Here is a 26007-nt window from a genome sequence, read left to right on the forward strand (position 1 = left end):
AGCCCCTTCCCCGACAGCAGACTCCTATTGCTTGTTAGTCAGCACTGGGCTCTTGGTCGGAGCATGTGGAATTCTCAGAACTTCTGGTATGTCTGATTTCTAGGCACAGCCTATGTACCTGGGCCTCTGAGGTAGGGTCTTCTCATATTCCTGCCCCTCCTTAACCCCATGGCTTCCAAATTCTGCCATGAATCTGTGGTAGCTCTTGGGCAGAAGAAAGTTTCCAGCCTCTCCTTCAGTGGCAGCAGAACTCTGCTTTGTATTGGAGCAGAACCCTGGGAACAAGAAGTTTTTTTTTTTTTTTCCTTCCCATATGGACAGATGACCTGTACTTCAACTCCTTCCCCAGAAGCACTGGGTGTTTGCATGAGTCCTTTGGGTGAGGGAGATTGTTCCCTCTCCAAGAGGCAGATGGGTTTTGCTTTTACCTCTCCCCAGGAAGGAAAAGAGCTTCACCTGGACTCAGGATGAGAGGGTTTGCTGCCCTCCCTTGGTGGCTTAAGGCTTTTGCTTAGTATGAGAGAAGATTCGGAGGAAGAAGGCAATGAGTGCTTCATGTCTGTCTCCCAGAGGCAACCAATTGACTTTTGCATGCCTGGCCACTGAGGTGGGCTCTCTTTCATCTCCTGAACTATCTCTAACCTTTTTTGTGAGAAAACCAGTGTAGGCCCATGGAAAAGAACAAACATGTGAATATTAATTCCCTTTGTGTTCTGGGGATTCCAGTTACTTTAAACTGATACTTTAGCCCACATTTGGGACCTTTACAAAATACTGAACTTTAGTTGATTTCTTTTTACCTGCTTTGGTGATGTCCACCTCTTCCTGCCATGATCTTCCAAAAGTAAAACAGTTTATGTGTCCTATCTCTCTTCGGAGGGGCTTGTCACTCTTTGGAACTTAGTTCACCTGGTTGTTTTACAAACTCAGTTCACTAATGGGTTCAAGAGAACCTATATTTTTGATTTACTCATTATTAGAATGGAAATGATGGTCCCTTGAGAATTTATTTTATTAAGGAAACAGCTGTTTAATATTTTTTCAATCCTTCATCCTTTAAGATGTGAGGGGTTTTTTTGTTTGTTTTTGCTAAGTTCATTTCAGTTCTCAATTTCTAAGGTTCTGAGGAAATCACGGAAGAGAAATATAAATTTAGGCTGCAGTTATCAGTTAAAGAGAATAAGAAACTAAACCTGGCTATCGGGTAGTCACTGGCCATTCAGAGACACAACAGAAACCTAAAGAAATGATTATGTTATGTGTGTGGTGAAAAACCATGATGGGAATTTAGTGTGAGGAGTGTGGGGAGTTGAAGAGGGAAGATAGAAAGATCTGGCTAGGAAAGGTATCACAAGGCATAAGTTGAACTGAGCCATGAAGTAATTATCTCAGTACAGAAGCAAAAGGGGAGTCTATTCAAGGCGAAGAGAGATACATAGACCTTAGAAGTGTCTAGGGCTGAAGGGTGGGGAGGGAGTGCCAGGAAATGAGGATTAATGGCATAAATTTAGGAGTTAGACAGACCTGAGTTTGAAACTTGGTCTGATGCTTCAAGACTGTGTGACTTTGGACAGTCAGGTAAGACCTTTAAATTGCATTTTACCAGTCTGTCAAATGGAAGCATTAATGCCTAGTTCTCAGGGTAGCTGTGTGGACTGAATGAGATAATCCAAGTAAGGCACTTAGCTAAGCACATCTGGATCACGTCTGTGCTCAACACATAATGGCTGTTACTACTGGGAGCAATGGTTCTCTATCACAGAGTAGCAGCACCACACATCCTCTGCAGTATTAATCACTTGGAACTTCTCTAGAAACTTGAAGGAGGCTACAGGGTCACTTGCTTTAGGAAAACAATTGTCTCCCTGTTGCCCAAGAATAATTCTCTTCTTCCTTAACATATTACAGTTCCTATCTCCTCAGCACAAAAACCAGAATATATGTTTAAAAGTAGTTCCAGAGAGCCCCTTGTACTGGGAAACAGTAAGTAACAATTTATGCCTGGCAAATAGGAAGAACTACTAATTTCATCTATTTCACTGCCTCTATGTGGGAAGGAAAGCAGATAAAAAAGGGATACACTGAAAATCCATTCTTACTTACAGGGCAGAATTAAACCCATGTTACATAATGCAAGTACAGTGAAACACAGTTCAGCAAAGACTTCATTTCTGTGCCAGGAACTAATGTTTGGTCCATGTGTATAACATCCAAGACTCAGGTGGTGGTTGTTGGTTTGTTTTTTGTCTTGAGCTACCAGAGCCTGCAGTAGCTCTCCAGACACTTAGCAATCCTGAAGAGGCCTGAGAATTGCCCTCCTAGTGTCGCTAAGGAGTAAACTATATTGCCTGAATCTTATTCCCTGGGCTATACCATTTAACTATGTCTTAATCACTTCACAACAAAATTAATGTGAGCATTAACTCACAGATTACTTTCTAATTGCAAAAGAGGGAAAACCCCTATACAGAGGATATCAGGTCATCTTAGCTAAGTGGGACAACCTGACATTATGTACCTCCTGAAATGATGCAATATGAAATATGAGTACTTCAAAAAGTTCACGGAAAAATAGAATTTAAAACATAACACAGATCTTTCCATGAACCTTTTGAAGTACCTTCGTATACTCTATCATATAAAGCATGTTTGCACATAATGATTCTTGAATAAAATTAAGTAATCAAGCACTTAGATATAATTTCCAGTTTATAAGAAATATGGGAGAAATAAAGGAACAAAGTAAATGACAATACAAAGAAACATCAGACAAATCCAGAATGTGGGCTGTGGTGGCCAGCCTCTAAGTCAGCAGGCCATGATATCTGCCTGCTGGTATCCATACTCCTGTGTATTCAATTCAGAGTATGTACAATGTTGGTCCTTTTGACCAAGAGGCTACGGCAGAAGTGACAGTATGTCACACTTCCAAGATTAGGTTATAAAAGACACTCTAGCTTTCATCTTGAGTCATCGTGTGTGTGTATGGGTTTGTCTTTCTCTTGAATTGCTTGCTGTGGGGGAGATTAGCTGCTGTTGTTACCAACCCTATGGAGAGACCCATATGGCAAAAAACTGAGTCCTCATGTTAACAGCCATGTAAGTGACTATTCTTGGTAGTGATTCCTCCAGCCTCAGTCAAGCCTTCAAATGACTGCAGCATCAGTTGACATCTTGACTGCAACCACATGACATATTCTGAGCCAGACCCATCCACCTTGCTTCTAGATTCTCATCCTTAGAAACTGTGAAATAATAAGTGTTTGTTATTTTAAGTTGCTAAGTTTGGGATAATTTGTTATACAGAAATAGATAACTAATATTGACTATTCTATAGACGGATCCAGATTTTAGAACTAGTCTCTTTAAGGGCTTTAAAAAAAGTTACAGGACCTGTTCTATATTACAAGAGAATAAAGAGACATAATGACCAAATGCAACTGTGAACTTTGATTTAATTCCTGGTTTAAAAAATGATAGCTATAAAAATAGGAACTATTAGAATAGTTTGGATATAAACATATTTTAAATGACATTAAGGAAGTGATGTTAATTTTCTTAGGTGTGGTAATGGTATCTTTGTGTAGAAGAATGCTAATAATTTTAGGAGTTTATGCTGAACTATTTTGAAGTAAGAACTATTAACTTAATTAATAGTTTACAATTTAATTTCAAATGATTTAGAAAAAAGAACAATATATATATATAAATACCTAAATGAATACAGATGAAACAAATAGACCAAATGCCAATAACTGTAGGTAAAATATAGGTAGTGGGTATATGAGTGTTCATTGTACTATTATATAAATTTTATGCTCAAAATTTTTCCTAATTAAAATGTTAGAAAACTATCGAATGCCCCACCCACCCATATTAGAGCTACCTGTAATTGTCATTAGAATTAAAAAATTCCAGCCCAGTGGAAATTGAGTCCAAATTTCTACACTACAGATTCTCGCTACTCAGTTCAGAAGTTTGCACAACTGCAAAAGAAATATATCAAAGGACCATTGTTGAACCAGTTGTTTCACTTAAAAGTTACCCCATCTGTCCAATGTTTGCTGAAGGTTAAAATATAAAAAGTTGTTACTGAGTCCTTCATCTTTTACTGTTTTCATTTTATTTTCCTTTTAATAAAAAGCAGACAATTACTAAGTCCAAAAGGAATTAGTCCATTTAAGTATCCAGGTGCACAAACATAACCATAAACTCATTTTTATATAATAAATTAAGAACTTACGTGTTTATCCAAAACACAGGGGGAAAAAACACAGTGGAAAGAAGAAAAAAAAAAAAAAAGCCAGCAGGAGGACAAGGAATTAATACTCAGAAGTTAACTGGAAAAGGTCCTTTAAAAACCAATGAGTTAAATTTGCAAGTTTAGTAAAATTTTACTTCCTTCTGTACCTCCATAATAAAAATATTATCTGGAGATAAGTGCCTGTTTAAAAAAAATTGAGTGACATTCTCGTCATTAACACATCCAAACAATACTTTTTTACAATATAAAGAACATTTCTCTTTCTATCCTGCACTTATGTTTTTATATCATGAATTTCCTATAAAGTTTTCATATCAGAATAAACATAATTCAAATTTATTGAACATAACATATAATTTAAAATATAAGTTTTACTTCACACCACTAGAAATTTAAATTAAAAGTAATCTGATTCATCATATGAAGATACTCTGTTAGTGAGGCTGTAGCAAAAACAGGTATTCTACATTACTGGTAAGAATAAAAATGCTACCACCCTTATCAAGGAAAAATGTGGTATTATTTAGCAAAATTATACACAGCAATCCCACTTCTGAAAACAATGCAGAAAAAATAAAAAGAGATAAGCGCAAGGTTTTCCACTGCAGGGTCATTTATAACAAAAGAGTGGCAACGATGTAATCAATCATTCATCAGTAAGGAACAGTATGAATGAACTATGCTGCATATATAAGCAATGGATTACTAGGAACCTGTAGAAAGAGAATAGAAATATTTTTATATTCTGGTATGGAGTGATCACACAGATATAACGTTACATAAAAAGAGTAAGGTGGAAGATTATATAGTATATTATGGTTTATCTAAGAAAAAGAAAGATATATACTTGTGTATATACTTGTATATGTATGGATATATATATGGACATATATATGGATATATATTGGACATATATATATATGGATATATATCCATATCCGCTTATATAAAAAAATTGAATTTTTTAAAGTAAACAATGGCAAAGGGAAAAAGACAGGGTTGAAGAGAAGAGATAGAAATAAAAATTAAACTTCTCTGAATATAGCTTCTTTTAATAGACTCAACTTGAACTATTTACATATTTATAAAACCAAAATAAAATGAAAATAAATTAACCAAAATTTATATCCAGTTAGTGTAATAACCACACAGAGAAAAACTATTCCAAGTGACTTTTTAAAAACAGTAATATAATACATCACTACTTGTATATGTCATAAACATAAATATAGTTGCCAAAAAAAATCTTAAAGTATTTCCAGTAATCATATTTGTGGTGGTAGTATTGATACTGTTATTCTGAAACTTTCATGTGTGCATTCTAAGATAATGTAATTATGTGATAGTCTAATCCCTACATTCCCAGTGCCATTGAGAATAGGACTCTCAGCATACAAAGAAAAGAAACATGAATGTTAACATAGATTACTTTACGTTAAACACATGTACTCTTGAGTCTGAACTGGAACTCAATATAAATTCAGTCATGACAATATATTTTCCTTGTTATATCCACTGAAAAGACCTAAAAATGATGACCAGTCTAGTAGCAATGAATATCCCTTGTCCCCAGACTGTAGTCATGGATAAATACCTGATTTCAGGTCTGAGGTAGGAGGTATACAAGATAAACCAAGAACATGTTGTCAAACTAAAAAATACACTTTTAAACAACTCATGTATCAAAGAAGGAATCAAAGGGAAATTAGAAAGGACTTTCAACTGAACAAGAGGGAAAACACTACATTAGAATTTGAGATCAGTTAAACAATTTGTCTCCCAAATGTATTCGACTGAAGAATTTGTCCCTAGATATTTGTAATAAAACATATTAAAATCACAAGCCAAAACATCATATTAGTTAACAGAAAATTGTTCTGATGATACATGCAGTAAAAGGAAACATTACAGTTCACAGGAAATTGTTCTGATATATGCAGTGAAAGGGAACTGAAAGTATCATTTCCAAATTCATCACATCACATAAATTTGGTAAAATATAAGTCCAACAAATTGCAATGAACTCCTCTCACTGTCTTGTCCTTTGTTTTACATTTGCTCCAATATGACTTGATATTTTGGGTATGCATGCCTAGAGGTGACAAAAAACAGAAGTAGGATCATTATGGTTAACCTCAGCATGCTGAAAACCAAGGAGAGGCTAAATGTTATTAAATGCAGCCCGTGAATGGGAATGAATAGTAGAACCAGGCTGAATTACACACTGCAAAATAAGTAGCAATGTTTGGGCCGAACGGTCACCAACAATTTCCAAATAACCAATAGTTCGTTGATGGGTAGTATTTACAGTACCAAAACCCCATATTTCCCCTCTCTGGAGCACTTCTGCAATGATACCTGATTCTGTGACTAAAACAGAAATCACTGATTTGCAAGTAATCACCTGGACCACCAAGCTGTATCAGATGCAGTTCAAAGTAATGCTTGCATACTTTGTGACAGAAATTGTAGATATTGACCATAGAATAAGTTGAAATTCCAGTAGTAGTAGTAGCTGCTTTCCCTGTGACTGCTGTAGACCATAAGAATAGAAGATGAAGCCACATTTTCCAGGGAAATGTTGGGTTTTACAGAAAGAGATTCAAAGAGAGACCCATGACAAATGGCAATTGCTGTAAACATATTTCCAAGAATAGCCATTTTTGCTTTAAGACATCAATGGCTGGCAGGTTAGAAGCACTGAAAATCACAGGTTTCAGTGCATCTTGAAATAAATATCCAATGAAATGAACATTTTCTCAAAAATAAAACCACTCAAAAAATGAAATTTAAATTTGGTCAACAGGGGTTATTCGCAACTGATAAATATGACCCAAAGGGACAAACTGCTCAACTGAAGAATTGGTGAATTTAACTCACAGAGACAAATTGTTCAACTGATTCCCAATTTGTGGGATGTCACTAAAGTAGTTCTTGGGAGAAATTATGTTATTTAATTCCTACATACTAAAAAAAGATCTTAAAGCAACTACATAAATTTCCAACTTAAGAAACTTAAAAACAAACAATAAAAAATTAAACCAGAAATAAATAGAAGCTCATAATAAAGATCAAAGTAGAATGAATGAAATAGAAGACAAAAAGCCACAGGAAAAAAATCACTGAAACTAAAAGCTGGCTCTTTAAGAATATTGATAAAATTGTTAAACCTTTGCCAGACTGATCAGGAATAAAACAGGAAAGACACTGATATTACACTATATAATATACTATATATTATATAATACACTAATATATAATATATTCTAAGATGCACTAATACTAGAATTACGAACATCAGAAATTCAAGAGGTAATGTTACTAAAGATTCTACAGATTTTTAAAGGATAATAAGGAAATATTATAAAGAACTACATGTCTATAAATTTGAAAACTTAGATGAAAAAAAAATCCTTGAACTACATAATCTACCATAGCTTTCTCAAAAATAAATAAATAACCTGAATAGTCCTATTAAAGGAACTGAATATGGAGTTAAGGCCTTCCCACAAAATCAACCAACCAGCTAAAACTTCAGGCCCAAATAGCTTCACAGATAAATTCTACCAAACATTTAAGAAAGAAATAATATTAATCCTACATAAACTCTTCTGTAAAATTGAAGGGGAGAAAATACTTCTCAACTTGTTCAAAAAGGCTAGCATTACCCTAATACTAGAACCAAAGACATTATAGGAAAACTGAAAACCAACACCCCTCAGGAATACAGAGGCAAAAATTCTAAAATATACCCTTAAGCAAACTGAATCCAACAGTATATAAAAAGGACATTACATCATGACCAAGTGAGGTTTATCACAAGAATTCAGTTTCTTTGACATTTCAAAAAAAAATTAAACAATATAACTGACAGTACAAATTTAAAAAGAAGGTATCATCCATCTTAAGAGTGATGGTGAAAAAGCATTTGACAAATTCAATACTCATTCATGATGAAAAGTTGGCAATCGTGGTATAGAAGAGAACTTACTCTTTACTCCTAATATCAGAAATAAAACAAAGATGTCCACTATCACCACTACTCCTCAACACTGTACCACTGTACTACAGATTTTGGTCAGAGATATCAGGGAAGAAAAGGGAATAAAGGGCATCAGATTGGAAGAAAGAAGTAAAACTATCGTTTTTCACATGGCAGTCTATGTAGAAAGTTTAATGGAACCTACAAAATTTTTTACTAAAACTAAAAAGTGAGTTTAGCAAGGTTGAAGGATATAAGAAAAATATACAAAAATTGACTATAGGCCACAGACACTGGAGAGGCCCCAGGCAGGCAGAAAACCTGGGCACTGGCTGCTGCTGCCCTGCCCTGCCTGCACAGAAGGCAGAAACCTAATCCTGCCACTACTGGGGGAGACCCTCACACAGCCTCCGTGGAGTTGGTCCACAACAGCCACCATCACAGCTTCTTCTAGCGCATGGATGGCTTCCTGCCACAGTGACATCCGCGATTACCATGCAGGTGGTCCATGGCATATCTGACTTCATTGACACAAGGAGAGTCACTTGAGGAACATGGAAAAAAGGAAAAGATCTTCCCCATCAAAGTCCACTCCAGGGTAACAGAACAAGCAACTGATCTATCAAATGACCAGAAATCAACATAGAGATATTAGAAATACAAAAACAAAACAACCTCCCCGCAAAAAAAAAAACCCTGAAAATACAACACCACCAAAGAAATTTAGTAACTCTCAAGGACCAGACCCTACAGAACAAGAAAGACTTAAAAAGGCTGAAAATGAATTCTGAGTAACTATCTTAAAGAAACTCAATTAGGTAAGAGAGGACTCAGACAACACAATGACAAGAAAAAATAACCAAGATATGAAGGAGGAAATTTACAAAGAGAGTAATACCTTAAAAAAGAATGTAGCAGAACTCCTGGAACTGAAAGACTCATTCAATGAAATAAAAAACACAATGGAGCGCTTAAGCAGCAGATTAGAGCAAGCAGAAGAAAGAATTTTTCAACTCAAAGGTGGTCTTTATGAAATAATCCAGGCAGAGAAAAAGAAAAAACAATCTAAAAAATGAAGAAAGTTTAAGAGAGCTAGCAGACAACCTTAAGCACACAAACAACCAAATCATGGGTTTTCCAGAAGAGGAAGGAGGTAAAAGCATTGAACGTCTATCTATTCAATGAAATAATGACAGGAAACTTCCCAGAATTTTCCTGGAAAGAAAAGCGGATGACATATTCTAAACACTAAAAGAAAAATCAGCCAGCCAAGATTACTATACCCAGCAAGGTTATCCTTCAGAAACAAGGGAGAAATAGTATATTTGCCAAACAAACACTGTGGGAGTTCATCACCACAATCAGCCCTGCAAGGAATTCTCAAGGGACTCCTGCATCTGGAATATGAAAAACAATAACCACTACCACAAATTCATAAGAAAGAACAAAATCCACTGATAAAACACAAATGCAAATGAGAAAGAAAAAGGAAACTAAATCTTACCACACACCCCCCCAATACAAACTTTTAAGACAAACAATAAAATGGGAAGAAAGGAACAAAAGATATTTAAAACATCTAAACAAAAAGCAATAAAATACCAGGAGTAAGACAATTTCTCTCAATAACAACCCTACGTAAATGGATTACAATCTCCACTCAGAAGACACAGATTGACAAATTGGATCAAAAAGCTAGACCCAACTATATGCTATCTTCAAAAGACTCACATCGCCTGTAAAGATGCACACAGACTGATAGTGAAGGAATAGAAAGAGATATATACCACACAAGTGGAAACCAAAAATGAGCAAGAGTAGCTATTCTTAGATCAGATAAAATAGACTTTAAACCAAAAACCATAAAAAGTGACAAAGAAGGCCACTACATAATGATAAAGGTATCTATCAAGCAAGAAGACACAACAATCATAAAATATGTATGCACCCAACACTGGAGTGCCCAGACATACAAAGCAATACTATTAGATCTAAAGAAAGACATAGACCCCAATATGATAATAGAGGGGGGAACTGAATACCCCTCTCTCATCATTGCACAGATCATCCAGGCAACAAATCAACAAAGAAACATAGGAGTTAAACTACACTTTAGACCAACTGCACCTGGTAGATATCTACAGAACATTTCATTGAACAACTACAAAATATACATTCTTCTCATTAGCACATGGAGCATTCTCTGAGAGACCACATTCAGGTCACAAATCAAGTCTCAATAACTTTAAAAAAATTTGAAATCATCTCAAATATCTTTTCAGACCACAACAGATTAAAACTAGAAATTAATAACAATCAAAACTGAGGACTCTATACAAATACGTGGAAATTAAAAAACAGGTTCCCGAATGGCCTATAGGTCCAAGATGAAATTAAACAGGGAATCAAAAAATTTCTAGAAACCCACAAAAATAAAGACACATTATATCAAAACCTGTGTGATACTGCAAAAGCAGTATTAAGAGGGAAGTTTATAGCAATTAATGATTACATCAAAAAAAACAGATGTCAAGTGAACAACCTAATGCTATACCTCAAAGAACTGGAAAAACAAGAACAATACAAACCCAAAGTTAGTAGACAGAAAGAAATAATTAAGATCAGAGCAAAGCTAAATGATATAGAGACTCAAAAAATGATACAAAAGATCGATGAAACAAAAAGTAGATTTTTTTTTTTTTTAGAAAATAAACAAAATAAACAAATCACTAGCTAGGGTAACAAAACAAAAGAAGAGAGAAGACCCAAATGATAAAAATCAGAAATGAAAAAAGGAGACATACAACTAATACCACAGAAATACAAGAAACCATGAAACACTATTACAAACAACTATGCAAGAAATTTGAACACCTGGAGGAAATGGATAAATTTCTGGACACATAACAAACTAACCGAGACTGAACCAAGAAGAAACAGAAAATCTGAAAAGACCAGTAAAAGGCAACAAGATTGAAGCAATAATCAGCAGTCTCTCAACAAAGAAAAGCCCAGGACAGGATGGCTTTACTGCTGAATTCTATCAAACATTTGAAGAAGAATTAACATCAATTCTCTTCAAACTATTCCAAAAAATTAAGAGAGGCCACTCTCTCAAACTCATTCTATGAGGACAGCATGACTTTGATACCAAAACCAGACAAAGATACAACAAAAAAAGAAAACTACAGGCCAATGTCATTGACAAACATAGACACAAAAATCCTCAACAAAATACTAGCAATCAGAATATACAGCAACACATCAGAAAAGTTATATAGCACAATCAAGTGGGATTCATCCCAAGTATGCAAGGATGGTTGAATATATGCAAGTCAATAAATGTGATATACAGCATCAACAAAGTCAAGGATAACAAACATATGATTATCTCAATAGATGCAGAAAAAGCATTTGAGAAAATTCAACATTGCTTCATGATAAACTCTCAGCAAATTAGGTATAGAAGGAATCTATCTCAACACAATAAAAGCCACTTACGACAAGCCCACCACCAACATCATCCTGAATGGGGAATATCTAAAGGCTTTTCCCCTAAGACAAGGATGCCCACTATCACCACTCCTATTTAACACAGTACTGGAGTACTAGACAAAGCAATCATGCAAGAGAAAGAAATTAAGGGCATCCAGATTGGAAAAGATGAAATCAAACTGTCCCTCTTTGCAGATGACATGATCCTATATATAAAAAAACCTAAAGATTCTACCAAAAAACTCTTAGAGCTGATTAAAAATTTCAGTAATGTTGCAGAATATAAAATCAACGACCCCAAATCAGTTGCGTATATATTCTCCAATAACAAACTAACAGCAAGGGAAATCAAGAAAGCAAGCCCATTTACAATAGTAACCAAAAAAATAAAACACCTAGGAATCAACCCAACAAAGGAGGTGAAAGATCTCTACAATGAGAACTAAAAATCACTACTGAACTGAAAGGAATTAAAGAAGACACAAAAAGATGGAAAGACATTCCATGCTCTTGGATTGGAAGAATCAACATTGTGAAAATGTCCATACTTCCTAGAGTGATCTACAGATTCAATGCAATCTCCATCAAAATACCAATGACATTCTTCACAAAAATAGAAAAAACAATCCTAACATTCATATAGAACAACAAAAGACCCCAAAATAGACACAGGAATCCTAAGCAAAAAATAAAAAAGGCAGAGGCATCATACTACCTGACTTCAAATAATACTACAAAATTTTATTAATCAAAACAGCACGGTAGTTGAATAGAAACAGACTCTCAGACCAATGGACTAGAATAGAGAACCCAGAAATCCACACACATGCTTACAGCCAACTGATTTTGGACAAAGGCACCGAGAATGTACATCAGCCTCTTCAATAAACGGTGCTGGGAAAACTGGACACCCATATGTAGAAGAATGAAACTAGACCTGTATCTCTCACCATATACCAAAATCAACTCGAAATGGATTAAAGCATTATTATTAAGACCCAAAACTATAAAACTACTCAAGAAAACATACGGGAAACTGAACTTCAGGAAGTAGGACTAAGAAAAGTCTTTAGGAATATGACACCCAAAGCACAGGCAGCAAAAGAAAAAATAAATAAATGGGACTATATCAAACTAAAAAGCTTCTGCACAGCAAAGGAAATAATCAATACGGTGCAATGACAACCTACAGAATGAGAGAAAATATTTGCAAACTAGGGCCGAGCCCGTGGCGCACTTGGTAGAGTGCTGCGCTGGCAGCGCGGCGACGCTCCCGCCGCGGGTTCGGATCCTATATAGGACTGACCGGTGAGTGCCGGTCACGAAAAAACGACAAAAAAAAAAAAAAATATTTGCAAACTATTCATCCAACAAGGGATTAACATCCAGAATATACAAGGAACTGAAACAACTATACAGTAAAAAAAAAAAAAACAAACCTGAAGAACCCAATTAAAAAATGGGCAAAGGAGACAAATAGCCATTTTGTTGAAGGAAGACATTCAAATGGTCAACAGGTACATAAAGAAATGTTCAACATCACTTATCATCATGGAAATGCAAATTAAAATCAAACTGAGATATCATCTCACCCCAGTTATACTAGCTATAATAAAAAAGACTGAGAATAATAAATGCTTGCGAGGATGTGGAAAGAGGGGAACTCTCCTACACTGTTGGTGGGAGATTTGCTGAAGGGATGCATGTACTCCCATGTTTATCACAGCTCTATTTACAATAGCCAAGATATAGAACCAACCTAAAAGTCCATCGACAGATGACTGGATAAGGAAAATGTGATATATATACACTATTGAATATACCTCAGTCATAAAAAAGAATGAAATTCTGCCATTCACAGCAGCATGGATGAGCATTGGGAAAATTATGTTAAGCAAATAAATCATGCACAGTGGGAAAAATACCACATGTCCTCACTCATAAGTGGGAGCTAAAAGAAAAAGAAGGAAAGACAGAAACACCACAGTGGTGCTTTGGACTTGCAGATGGAGAGAACATAGGTAGGGTTGCCAGAGGGTGGACGGATGGAGGGTGTGAGAGGCTAGAGAGAGGTTGGGTGGGGGACATGAGGAATAATGGCAATTTGTGGTAATGGGCATACTGATAATACTGATCTGATCATCACATCTTGGACACAGGTGGTGACAGTCAGCTTTGTACCCCAGGAACATGCAAAAAATGAAATAAAAAACCCTATTCCTAAAAGCATTAAAATATGAAATGGGGGTAAATATGCTAAAAATATGTACTGTATCCAGTACACTGCAAACTGCAAAGCACTGTTGAGAGATTTTAAAGAAGACCTAAATAACAGAGAAATATATTTTGTTCATATATTGGAAGAATCGATACTGTTATGATATCGATACTACCATAATGATCTACAGATTCAGTGCAATCCCAATCAAAATCCCAGCTGGTAATTTGCAGAAATCATACAGAGCATGTTTTCCAATTACAATATAATTAGATTAAGGACAATAACAGCAAGACACTCAGAAAGTGCTGAAATATTTGGAAATTAAACAACACAAAAAAATAAGCCACAGGTATAAGATGAAATCACAGGGAAATTAGAAAACATTTTGAACTGAAGAAAAATGAAAACACAATATATCCAAGTTTCTGGAATGCACCTAAAACAATGCTTAGGAAAAAAAATGTCTCCTTAGAAAAGATAAAGATCTAAAATCAGTAATCTGAGTTTCTATTTTAAGAAGCTAGGAAAAGAAGAGCAAATATAATCCAAAATAAGTGAAAGGAAGGAAATAATAAAGATAAGAGCAAAAGTCATTAAAATAGAGATTTCTGTTTTTAACCATGCTAGTATAACTTAAACTACAAAATAATGGGAAATAATATATGAAACAATCATTTTCAGACATTGGACAACAGAAGTACAGAACAGTAATACCTAAGAGAACGCAAATAAACAAGGTGAGTTCTGAGATTGTCCCAGATTGCTGCCCAGAGAGATATTCCACCCCACAGTACAAGGAGGAAGCAAAACAGAGCCCAACTTGAGGAGACAGAGTCAAGAATTCAAGCAGGCCAATATGGCTAGAATTCAAAAAGCAGAGTGCCAGTGAGGAAAGAGCTGTCTACAGAGCTCAGAGATCTGCAAAGGGTTCCTCATAAGTTTACATCTGAGAACTGATCAATGCACGCGAGTGAGGAAACTAACTCAGGTTGTAGAAATCACCATCAAGAAAAAGCAGGTAGAGTGATACCCTGAACTTACAAGGCTGGAAATATTTCTTGTTCCAAACAGCCAAAATGGAGAAACTTCATGAATATAAGGGGCATTGAGTAAAAGATGATACGATTGTTTATGTAGAAAATTCTAATAAATCTATTTTTAAAATGCTACTAGAACTAATAAATGACTGTAATAAGGAGCTTTTGAAATGAGGTTAGTGTGGCTGGGAAATTAAATTTATAATATATAATTTTAGTTCATTTGAATATACATTGCCAGTGATTAGTGGCTACCACACTAGACAGCACAGATTTGGAATTTATAAAGAACACTTAAAATTCAACAATAGAAAAATGGCCCAACAAAAACTGAAGAGATTTCAACCTGACACTTTACCAAAAATGATACACAGATGCTAAATAAGCCCATGAAAACATGCTCAACATCATCAGTCATCAGGGAAATACCAGTTAAAACCACAAAGAAATATAATGACACACACACAGAATGCCTAAAATTAAAAAGAATGACCATAGCAAGTGTTAGCAAGGATGCTGAACAACTGTAACGTTCATACATTGCTAGTGGGAATATAAAATGGTACAACCATTTTGAAAACAATTTGTCATTTTCTTAATATATCTACCTTACAATCCAGCTACCACTTCTTGGTATTTATCAAGAAATGAAAGTATATGTAAACAAGATACACACAAATACTCATACTTGTATGTGAACATACACAGCAACTTTATTTTTAATCACAAAACTCGAAGAAAACCATATCGTCCACCAGCATTTAAAAGGGGTAGCAAATTGTGGTCTGCTCACACAGTGCAATACCATTCAGCAATAGAAAGTGGCCCAGTATTTATATAAAATTCTCAGAAATGCAAACTAATTTATAGTAACATCAAGTAGATCACTGATTGCCAGAGGGTGGGCTGGAGGTATCAAAGGAGGATTGATTACAAAGGCATACAAGGATACTTTGGAGGTTATATAAATGTTCATTATCTTAATTGCTGTATTCGTTGCACAGGTGCCTAATGTATCAAAATCCATCAAATAGTACACTTTAAACATGTGCACTTTATTGTACATAATTACACTTCAATAAATCTTTAAAGACAAAAAGTAAGTCAATAAAATAGAAAGTAAATACAATCGAGAAAAACAACAAAACCAAATGCTGGTTTGTTGAAAAGATAAACAAAATTGATACACCTCTAGCTAGACTGACGTAGGGAATAAAAGATAATTTGGAAATCACCAATACCAAGAATAAAAGAATGATGATTATTATAGTTCCCACATACATCAAAAACATAAAAAAAGAATATTATGCTTAACTTTGTGTTGATTAAGTTGATAATTGGGATGAAATGTACACATTTCTTGAAAGACACAAATGAACAAAACTGACTCATGAAAGAACTGAATACCAAAATAGTTCTATATATATTAACGATAATATCATAATCTAAAATCTTCCCAGAAAAAAACTCAAACACTAGATAATTTCACTGATAAATTCTACCAAACATTTTAAGAAGAAATAATGACCTTCCCTCACACACTTTCAAAAGGAGGAGGTAACACTTTCCAACCCATTTTATGAGGCCACCATTATCCTAATACCAAAACCAGACAAAGATGTTACCAGAAAATTACAGACCCCTATCTCACATGAACACAGACAGAAAAATAATTCATAAATCATAACCCCCTTCTAAACACAAAAATACATCAGATAAATCCAAACTGAAGGACATTCTACCAAATTATCTAGCCAGTGCTATTCAAAATCATCATCAAAAACAAGGTAAGTCTAAGAAACTGTCACAATCTAGAGGAGATTAAAGAAATATGCTGACTAAATCTAATGTGGTATCCTAGATAGGATCTTGAGATACAAAAAAAAAAAAAAAAAAATAGATAAAAACTAAGAAAATCTGAATAAGGTATGGCCTTTAGTTAAAAATGTTGGTTCATTAGTTATGACAAATATACTGTAATATTGTCAAATATAAACAATAGCGTTCCCTGGTTGGGGGCTGTGCAGAAACTGCTTTTCTAAAGCTTTTCTCTAAATCTAAATTATTCCAAAATAAAAAGATTATTTAAAAAATGAAATAACATAATTCACCAAATTAAGTCTGAAAACCCTCACAAAACCCCAACATGATCATATCAAAGTTGCAGAAAAAGCATTTGACAAAATTCTACACTCATTCATGATAAAATACTCAATTACTGGAATTAAAGGGCACTTCGTACTTCACAAAGGGCATCTTCCAAAAAAATTCTAAAGGTAGCATACTTAAAGTTGAAAGACTGATATATTCCTACCTAAGGTCAGGAATAAAGAAAGTATATCTTCCTTACCATTTCTGTTCAATAATATACTAGAAGTTCTAGCCAGTACATTATGGCCAGAAAAGAAAATAAATATCAAAAATTAGAGTGGAAGAAATAAAACTGTTTTTATTCATAAAGAAAATGAATGTGAACAAAGACTATACTGAGAAATCTACATTAAAGCTAATAGAATTTTATTTAAAAAGAGCTAATAGAATTTAATAAGTGAACTTAGCAAGGTTAAAGGATAAAAAGTTAATAAAATCAATTGTATTTCTACATATTAGCAATGAGCAAATGGAACATAAAATTTTTAAAATAGTCACAATACCAACAAAACAAGATACTTTGGAAAGCAAAGTAATGAAAATATATACATACAGATTGATGGAATAGAATTGACTCCAGAAGTAGACCTATACATACAGGTCAATTGATTTTTCACAAAGGTTCCAGAGTGAAAACACATGTCCTCTTTTCCCAATCCAATTGGGGAATAATAAAAACTTAATTAAACATAATTAAAAACTTTTGCTCCTCAAAAAAAAAAAAAATACTGTTAAGAAAATAAAAAGACAAAGACAGGTTTAGAGAAAAAATTCTCAATATTTATACTGGACAAAGGAGCTATATCCAGAATATATAAAGAACTCTTACAATTCCCTAAGTTTATAAATTAAAAAATGGGCAAGAAATTTAAACAGATCACAAAGAAAAACATATGAACAGGCAATAATTCTATAAAATGATGCATGATATCATTTATCTCCAGGAACGTGAACATTAAAACCACCATATGCCCACTAGAATGGCTAAAATTTTTTAAACTATCATTGCTAAGTTTTGGTGAGGATGTAGAACACCTGGAAATCTCATACATTGCTGATGGGTATGTAAAATTGTACAACCATTTTAGAAAACAGTATGGTAGTCTCCTTTAAAGTTAAACAAATACTATATGATTCAGGAATTCAACTCTTAGGTATTTACCCTGAGTGAAGACAATGTCCACATAAAGACTCGCATACAAATATTAACAGCTTTCTTAATAATAACCCCAAACTGCAAGCAACTCAAATGTCTATTGACACATGAATGAGTAAACTAATTGCGGTATACAATGTGCAATGGATACTACTTGGCAATAAAAAGGAACAAACTTCTCCTACATACAACATAGATGAATCTCAAAAACATTCTGCTGAGCCCAAAGAGACGGACACAAAAGAATATACGGGACAGAGAGGGATATTTCCATTTGATAAAAAGTACAATACACCAAAAAGATCCTACACTTTATGGACCTAACAATATAGGTTCGAAACATATACAGCAAGAAATTAATAGAATAACAAGTTTGTGAGTCCACAATTGAAGTGGGAAACATTTCATAGCTCTTTTGGCAAGTGACAGAGTAAGAGGATAAAATATTAGGAAGAATATTGATTATTTATATAACTGGTAATACTTCACATACATACATGTAATACTCATAAAAACCTAACTATATATCAAGTCATAAAAAATTTCTTAAAATCAGATACCATACTACCATATTCTCTGGTACAGGCCATAAACTTAGAAATTAGCATTAAAAATTATGGCCAAAAGTGAAAACAAAAGAAAATAATATAAAATAAAATAAATAAAATTTCCACTTTATACTAAAAAATATATGAAGTAATAACATAATTACATTAAGCAATATAATTTATAGGAAGATTTAGCCTCCATGACTTAGAGATAAAAGTCAATGATTTGGTGTCTGAATCATTTCAGAATCATTCTGTCATTTTCATTTAAGCTGATGACATGTCTACATGAAGCCACAACACATAGAACCTAATGGCCACATAAGATTATAATAGTAACAATGACATTTCTTTACCCAGCTCCTACGAATGGTCTTTATCTTAAGATACAGAAAATTCTCAAAATTGAATTGATCTTATTGAGGCAATCTAGTATGCTGGCTAAGATAACAAACTTTAGAGTCAGAGAGAAGTAGATTTAAATTTCAACTCTGCTACTTAATAGTTGCAAACATAAGATAACTTATTTTAAACCTCTAAGATTAAATATCTTTATTTGGAAAATAGAAAAGCTGCCAAACAATGTATACACAAAATATTAGCATAAAACCTGGCATATGGTTCTGCCTTTTGTAGCAACACGGATGAGTCTGGAGAAAATTATGTTAAGTGAAATAAGCCAGACAAGGAAAGAGAAATGCCACATTTTCATTCATTAACTGGGAGGAAAGGAAAGGAAAGGAAAAAGGAAAGGAGAAAGGAAAGGAGGGGAGGGAGGAAGAAAGAAAGGAAGGAGGGAGGGTAGGAGGGAAGGAAGGAAGGAAGAAAAGACCACAACAATACACTGAACTTTCAGAAGGAGAGAACAAATGCTAGGACACTAGAGGGAGAGGGGAGGGAGGGAAAGGGTTTGGGAAGTGAAAGGTTGGGTAAAGGGCATAAAGAAAAATGATAATTTGTAATAATGAAATGCTAATAATTAAAAATAAAAATTAAAAAATCTTGTACTTTGCAATATGCAAATAATTTTAAGAATTTGATAATATATAAATAACTCATAACTCATTAATAAAAATTCAAATAACCAATTAAAGATGGTTTAAGTTTTAAATATAAATTCCCTCCCAAAAGATACACAAATAGCAAATAAACACTTGAAAATATGCTCAATATCATTAGGGAAACACAAATCAAAACCATAATAAGTAACCTCTTCACACACACAAAGACGGCTATAATCAAAAAGACAGAAAATAATGTTTTGGTAAGTATGTGGAGAAATTGGAACCTTCATATATTGCAGGTGGGAAGGTAGAATGGCGAAGCTGCCTTGAAAAATAGTTTGGCAGTGCCTTAAAAAGTTAAACACAGTGTTACCATAAGACCCAACAATTCTATTCCTAGTATATACCCAAGAAAAATGAAACAGATGTTCACACAAAACTTGTAAAAGAATGTTTACAGCAGTGTTATTCATAAATAGCCAAAAGGTGGAAACAACCTAATTTTCCATCAACTGATGAATAAAGAAACAAAATGTGGTATCTATCCATATAATGGAAGGTTATTTGGCAATAAAAAATTAACGAAGTACTGATAAATGCTACAACATGGATGAACCTTGAAAACACTACACTAACTGAAAGAAGCCAGTCACAAAAAACCACATGGCATATGATTCCAGTTATATGGAATGTCCAGAAGAGGCAAAGAAAGGAAGAAACAGAAAATATAAGAAACAGAAAATAGATGAGTGGTTGCTTAGAGCTAGCAATGGAGTGGGGGTGGGTGGGAGAGAATGAGGAGTTACGGTTAATGGCTACAGGTTTGTTTTTGGAGTATGAAAATGCTCTAAGATGGTGGTGATGGTTGCACATCCCTGTCAATATAATAAAAACCACAGAAGTGTATGCTTTTAATGGCTAAGTTAAACAGTATGAACTGTATCTCAATAAAGCTGTTTTTCAAAAGAAAGAATGTTGTCTGGTCCCTTTTCCAACAAATTACATGATCTGAGAAATCACATTTTTTATTTATAAATGAGAATAGTATCTGTTTCTATCTTTCCACCTCCAGCTATAAGAATACATAAAAGGTATGCGACAGAAACATTTTAGAAAGCTAGTTTCTTCATAGTTTGAAGATGACTGTGTTAGTTGTCTATTGCTGCCTAACAAATTACCCCAAAACATAGCAACTTAAAACAACAAATATTTATTATCTTATACAGTTTCTAAGGGTCAGTAATCAGGGAGTTCCTTAGCTGGGTGGGTATGGCTCATATCTCTTATGAGGCTGCAGTCAAGCTTTCATCTGGGGCTGCCATCTCTGAAGACTTGACTGGCATTGGAAAGTCTGCTTCCAAGCTCATCATGTGGCTGTTACTCGGAGGCTTCAGTTCCTCTGCTGTGGGTCTCTCCACAGGACTGCTCATGAAATGGCATCCCCCAGATCAAGTGATCAGAGAAAGAGAGTGTGAGAGCAATCAAGAGGGAAGCTTCTTTTATAACCTAAACTCAGAAGCCACACAACATCACTTTTGCCAAATCCTATTGGTTACACAGATCAATTGTGATGCAACGTAGAAGGGGATTAGGGGCCAACCCCGTGGCGCACTCGGGAGAGTGCGGCGCTGGGAGCCCAAGCAGTGCTCCCGCCGCGGGTTCGGATCCTATATAAGGATGGCCGGTGCGCTCACTGGCTGAGCGCGGTGCGGCCGGTCAAAAAAATGACAAAAACAAAAAACAAACAAAAAAAAAACGTAGAAGGGGATTAGGCCAGGGTGTGACTACCAGGAGGTGAGAACCACTGGGGGCCACTGTGTAGGCTGGCTATTAAAATAACATTATGATAATAAACAGACAAAAGATCCCACATAAGCAAATGTTTGAGCTTTGCACTGAAAGAGGATACTACTTATTCCTCAGCAGTGTGACAGATGCACTCTCGGAGATGTATTAAGAGTTGCAATAAAAGGGTTTGCAAGGACCATTCATATTGTTTTCCATTCTACTTGTTGCTGAGTTGCTATCAGAATAAAGGAACACAAAATTGTAGAGTTGAGGGCTACATGAAATATTCAGTCAACTTCAATCCACCCCTCCCCCATCACTGACAGATGAAGGAAAAGTCCCAGTCACAGAAAGGATAGGTGACTCTACCAGGGTCATATAGCACTAGAGCAGGGACCCAGAATCCACTCTCTGTGTCTTCCCATTACACTAGGAACTAGGTGTCAGAAAACTAATGGCAGTGATAATATACATGATATAGTAAATGTGTGAGCATAAAGTCAACATACATTAAATAGCTGCTTACTCCAGAATTGACATTTCTTTGTGTGGCTTTTCAACACTGGCAGTGTTATACTATGTCAGGCAGCTGCAGACTCATCCCTTTTTCCATTCCAACTGAGAGCTGACCTACTTAGCTAGGGGAATAAAGAAATCAATCATTCAGTTCAGCTAATATTTACAAAATATCTGTTCTATAGCCAGCACTGAACATTTAGATTTGGAAAAGCAGAAAATACGGTCTCTTCACTCAAAGAGCAGACAGTCAAGTTGAGAAGATAAGCCTAAACCTGGAACACCCAGAAAACTAGACATTATGTGACAGGGTACCAGACAGATTGATATATTTTAATGATTTTATTTAACAAAAACTTATATAGCAATCACAATATGCCAAATACATTATAATATTAACACTTTTAATCCCCTTTGAGGTCACCCCATTTTACGAGGAAAGTGAGGCCTGAGGAGGTTAAGTAACTGCAAAAATTCTCACAGCTGGTAAGAAGATCCAGGGTTCAAACCCAGGAAGAATATGGCTCCAGAGTCCAAACTTTCTTAACCACAGTAATATTAAGCTTCTTGCTAAAAGTAACAATTATTCTTCTGCTTCCTTCATATGTCTTTTTCTCAAGGTTCTGACGGAAAGTCAATCAAGAAATGCCAAAACTCCTTTGAGAAACCCTAACTTTCAAGCTGTACAGGAGAAGGGATTTATCTTGCAGTGAAGATGTACTACAGTGAGGATGTCTTAGGATAGCCTGCTATCCCATGAACAATGGTGAGGAAGGATGAATAAACATGCATTAATGAGAGAGTGCTTTGCTGGTGCCAAAATGAAAGATAAAATTGAATCAGAACTGTGATTAGAAAATTATGCTAAAGTTGGAATGAAGAAATTAAATGGATGTGCTGTCCTGCAAGTACAAAAATAAATTTTTACCCTGTCAAAGCCCACTAGAACGTGGGGAGACAATATAATCTCCTAAAGATTTCCTCCCAGCATCATACCATAAAAAATTAGCACATTGTACCAGGAACAAATGTATTTGATTGTTTTTAATGAATATAGAAAGCAGTTTAAAAAGAATAAAGTGATATGTGGGCCTGAGAAAACTTTTGACTAACAAAGCAATGAAGTCCATTTTGGTAAAAATTTGCCAATTTTGCCACTAGCATAAATTTCACAAATAATACCAATCAACAAGAAAGTCTCTTATGTATTGGCTACCTGAAGGAGGTCAGGAAAGTCAGAAACTATTATGGTAACCTACTAAATTCCTCTCTCGGTTTGGAAATGGAGCCACTCCTTCATTCACTCACTCATCCAACAAATAGTAATTGAACATCAAGTATGTACAAGGCATTATTTTATTAACAGATGTATGCTAGGACACTGAAGAGAACATGATATATAAGGTGATTCCAATGAAGTGTGATTGAGTGCTATGACTAAAAGATACGCAGGGTTCTATAGGAGCATGAATATTATTTATGAGGCATTAGAGGAGTTTCTGAAGCAAGTGACATTTGAGCCATGATTAGAGAGTATGGTGGGTTTAGGAAATTGTAAGCATTAGAATTCAGAGTATACAGAATGGGAGAAAATATTTGCAAATTATACATCTGACAAGGGATTAATATCTAGAATGTGCAACGGTTAGAGCTTGGTGTTGTAACACCAAGGTCAAGGGTTTGTATCCCTGTACAGGTCAGCCACAAAAAACAAACAAAAGCAGCAACAGAATATAGAAGGAACTCAAACAGCTTAACAGTAAAAAAATAAAAAAATCTGATTAGAAAATGGGTAAGGGGGCTGAATAGACATTTCTCAAAGAAGATATACAAATGGCCAACCAGTACCTGAAAAAATGCTCAACATCATTAAGCATCAGGGAAATGCAAATCAAAACCATACTGAGATATCATCTCACCCCAGTTAGACTGGCTATTGTCAAAAAGACAAAGAATAACAAATGCTGGCAAGGATGCAGAGAAAGGGGAATCCTTTTACATTGTTGGTGGGACTGTAAATTTTACAGCCATTATGGAAAACAGTATGGAGCCTCCTCAAAAAACTACAGATAGAACTACCACACAATCCAGCAATCCAACTACTGTGTATATAACCCAAAGGAATGGAAATCATCATGTTGAAGGGATATCTGCACTCCCAAGTTCATCAAAGCTCTTTCTACAATAGTCGAGATACTGAACCAACCTAAATGTCCATCAACAATAACTGGATAAGGAAAATGTGGTATATATACACAATGGAATACTACTAAGCCATAAAAGAGAATGAAATTTTGCCATTCACAGCAACATGGATGAGCTTGGAGAAAATTATGTTAAGTGAAATAAGCCAGGCACAGAAAGAGAAATACTGCATGTCCTCATTCATAAGTGGGAGATAATAAAGACAAAGAAGCAACCAAGCATACATACCAGCTCTAAAAGGCTTTATAATTCCCATAAAGAATAGATCTTATTAAATAATCTCAGAACAAATGTCAAATTTCCTATTATTAATTAGAGAATTCTGGTACTAATAAAACAAACAACCCCACACGTAAAAAAATGTGATGCGAAACACTCTTCGTCTAATATAATGTTCCAAGCACATACCAATGTATAATACCAGAGTACTTCAAAAATTTCGTGGAAGAATAGAATTAAAAAACAATATGGATCTTTCCGTGAACTTTCTGAAGCACCCTCAAATAAAACTTAGCACTCACCTGGTACCAGGCCGCTTTTGTAAGGCTTTACCCAGGATATGAGATGGAGCACTCCTCCTCCTTTCTGCTTCCATTTTCTGTGAGGAAAAAAATATTGAAATGAAGACCATGTGGCTTATAAGGGAAGTAAATGTTGATTTTCAACTCAAATCAACAAATTTTCTATTGCCTATCTTTACCTAGTAAGGAACCTAAATTTCATTATGGAGATAAACTATAACATCAAAAATGGGATAGTAAGTGTCAAACATGGTATAGGCAGTGTTTCTTATGTGAATAAACAGGTTAAATGTTGATCTGAGTATTTGGGAAAAGTAAGATCATAACCATTACTATTGCTTATCATGTGTCAGGCCCTATGTTAAAGGCTGGACATAGATTATCTCATTTATACCCCAAAATGTCATCAGGGTAGGAACTACTATTCCTATCTCATAGGCAGGACAGGCCCCAAACTGAGCTTCAAGGAAAGACAGTACTTGGAAAGATCCAGTAAACGAGAAGAAAAAAACTGTTAAAGTGAAGGCATAGAGACTAAATTTTTACATAAACATTTAATCAGCTTTTAAATTTTGTTCTACATTGAAATATTTGCACATTTGGGAATCTCTTCCTCCAAATAGGCTTTTTTAGTGTAACTTTTTTTAAAAAAAGAAAAAAATCATTTTTTCTCTTCTAGGTGGTATATTAATAGAAGATAAACTCGATAAGTCAGGTACTCTGTTTCCAATGACCTAAAATTTGTGGTGAATGAGGTTTGGATTGTCCAGATAATTACTCTCTAAATTCAATCTTAATATCTCTAGATACAGCCAGAGAGCCTGCCACTAGAGACAGATGAGTAAAATTAACAATATAACCACAAATAGCCATGAGGGAAGTTCAGGCTGTGTCACACTAAAGCCATTCTTCCTGCTATACCCTTTCGCCCTATCCTAACCAGAAGTCTCACCCATGTCTGTGGGTGGGCCTAGGGCAGTCATGCTTGGGAACTGGATGTTGCTCTAATAGGAACCATATAAAACTAACCAGCTGGCTCAGTGTCAGTATCTCATTACATGACTCATAAAGGAACTGTTTCTTGGCTAGTAAAATAAAACCTACATCCTAGCATAGGAA

At 34.9% G+C, this 26007-nt stretch overlaps 1 pseudogene; it reads right to left on the reverse strand.

The window, feature by feature from the left end:
- LOC134375553 (rho GTPase-activating protein 20-like) overlaps positions 1 to 26007 on the reverse strand; it is a 101166-nt pseudogene that overhangs the window by 70556 nt on the left and 4603 nt on the right.

The sequence above is a fragment of the Cynocephalus volans genome, chromosome 4, assembly GCF_027409185.1.
Source record: "Cynocephalus volans isolate mCynVol1 chromosome 4, mCynVol1.pri, whole genome shotgun sequence".
Lineage (NCBI taxonomy): Eukaryota > Metazoa > Chordata > Mammalia > Dermoptera > Cynocephalidae > Cynocephalus > Cynocephalus volans.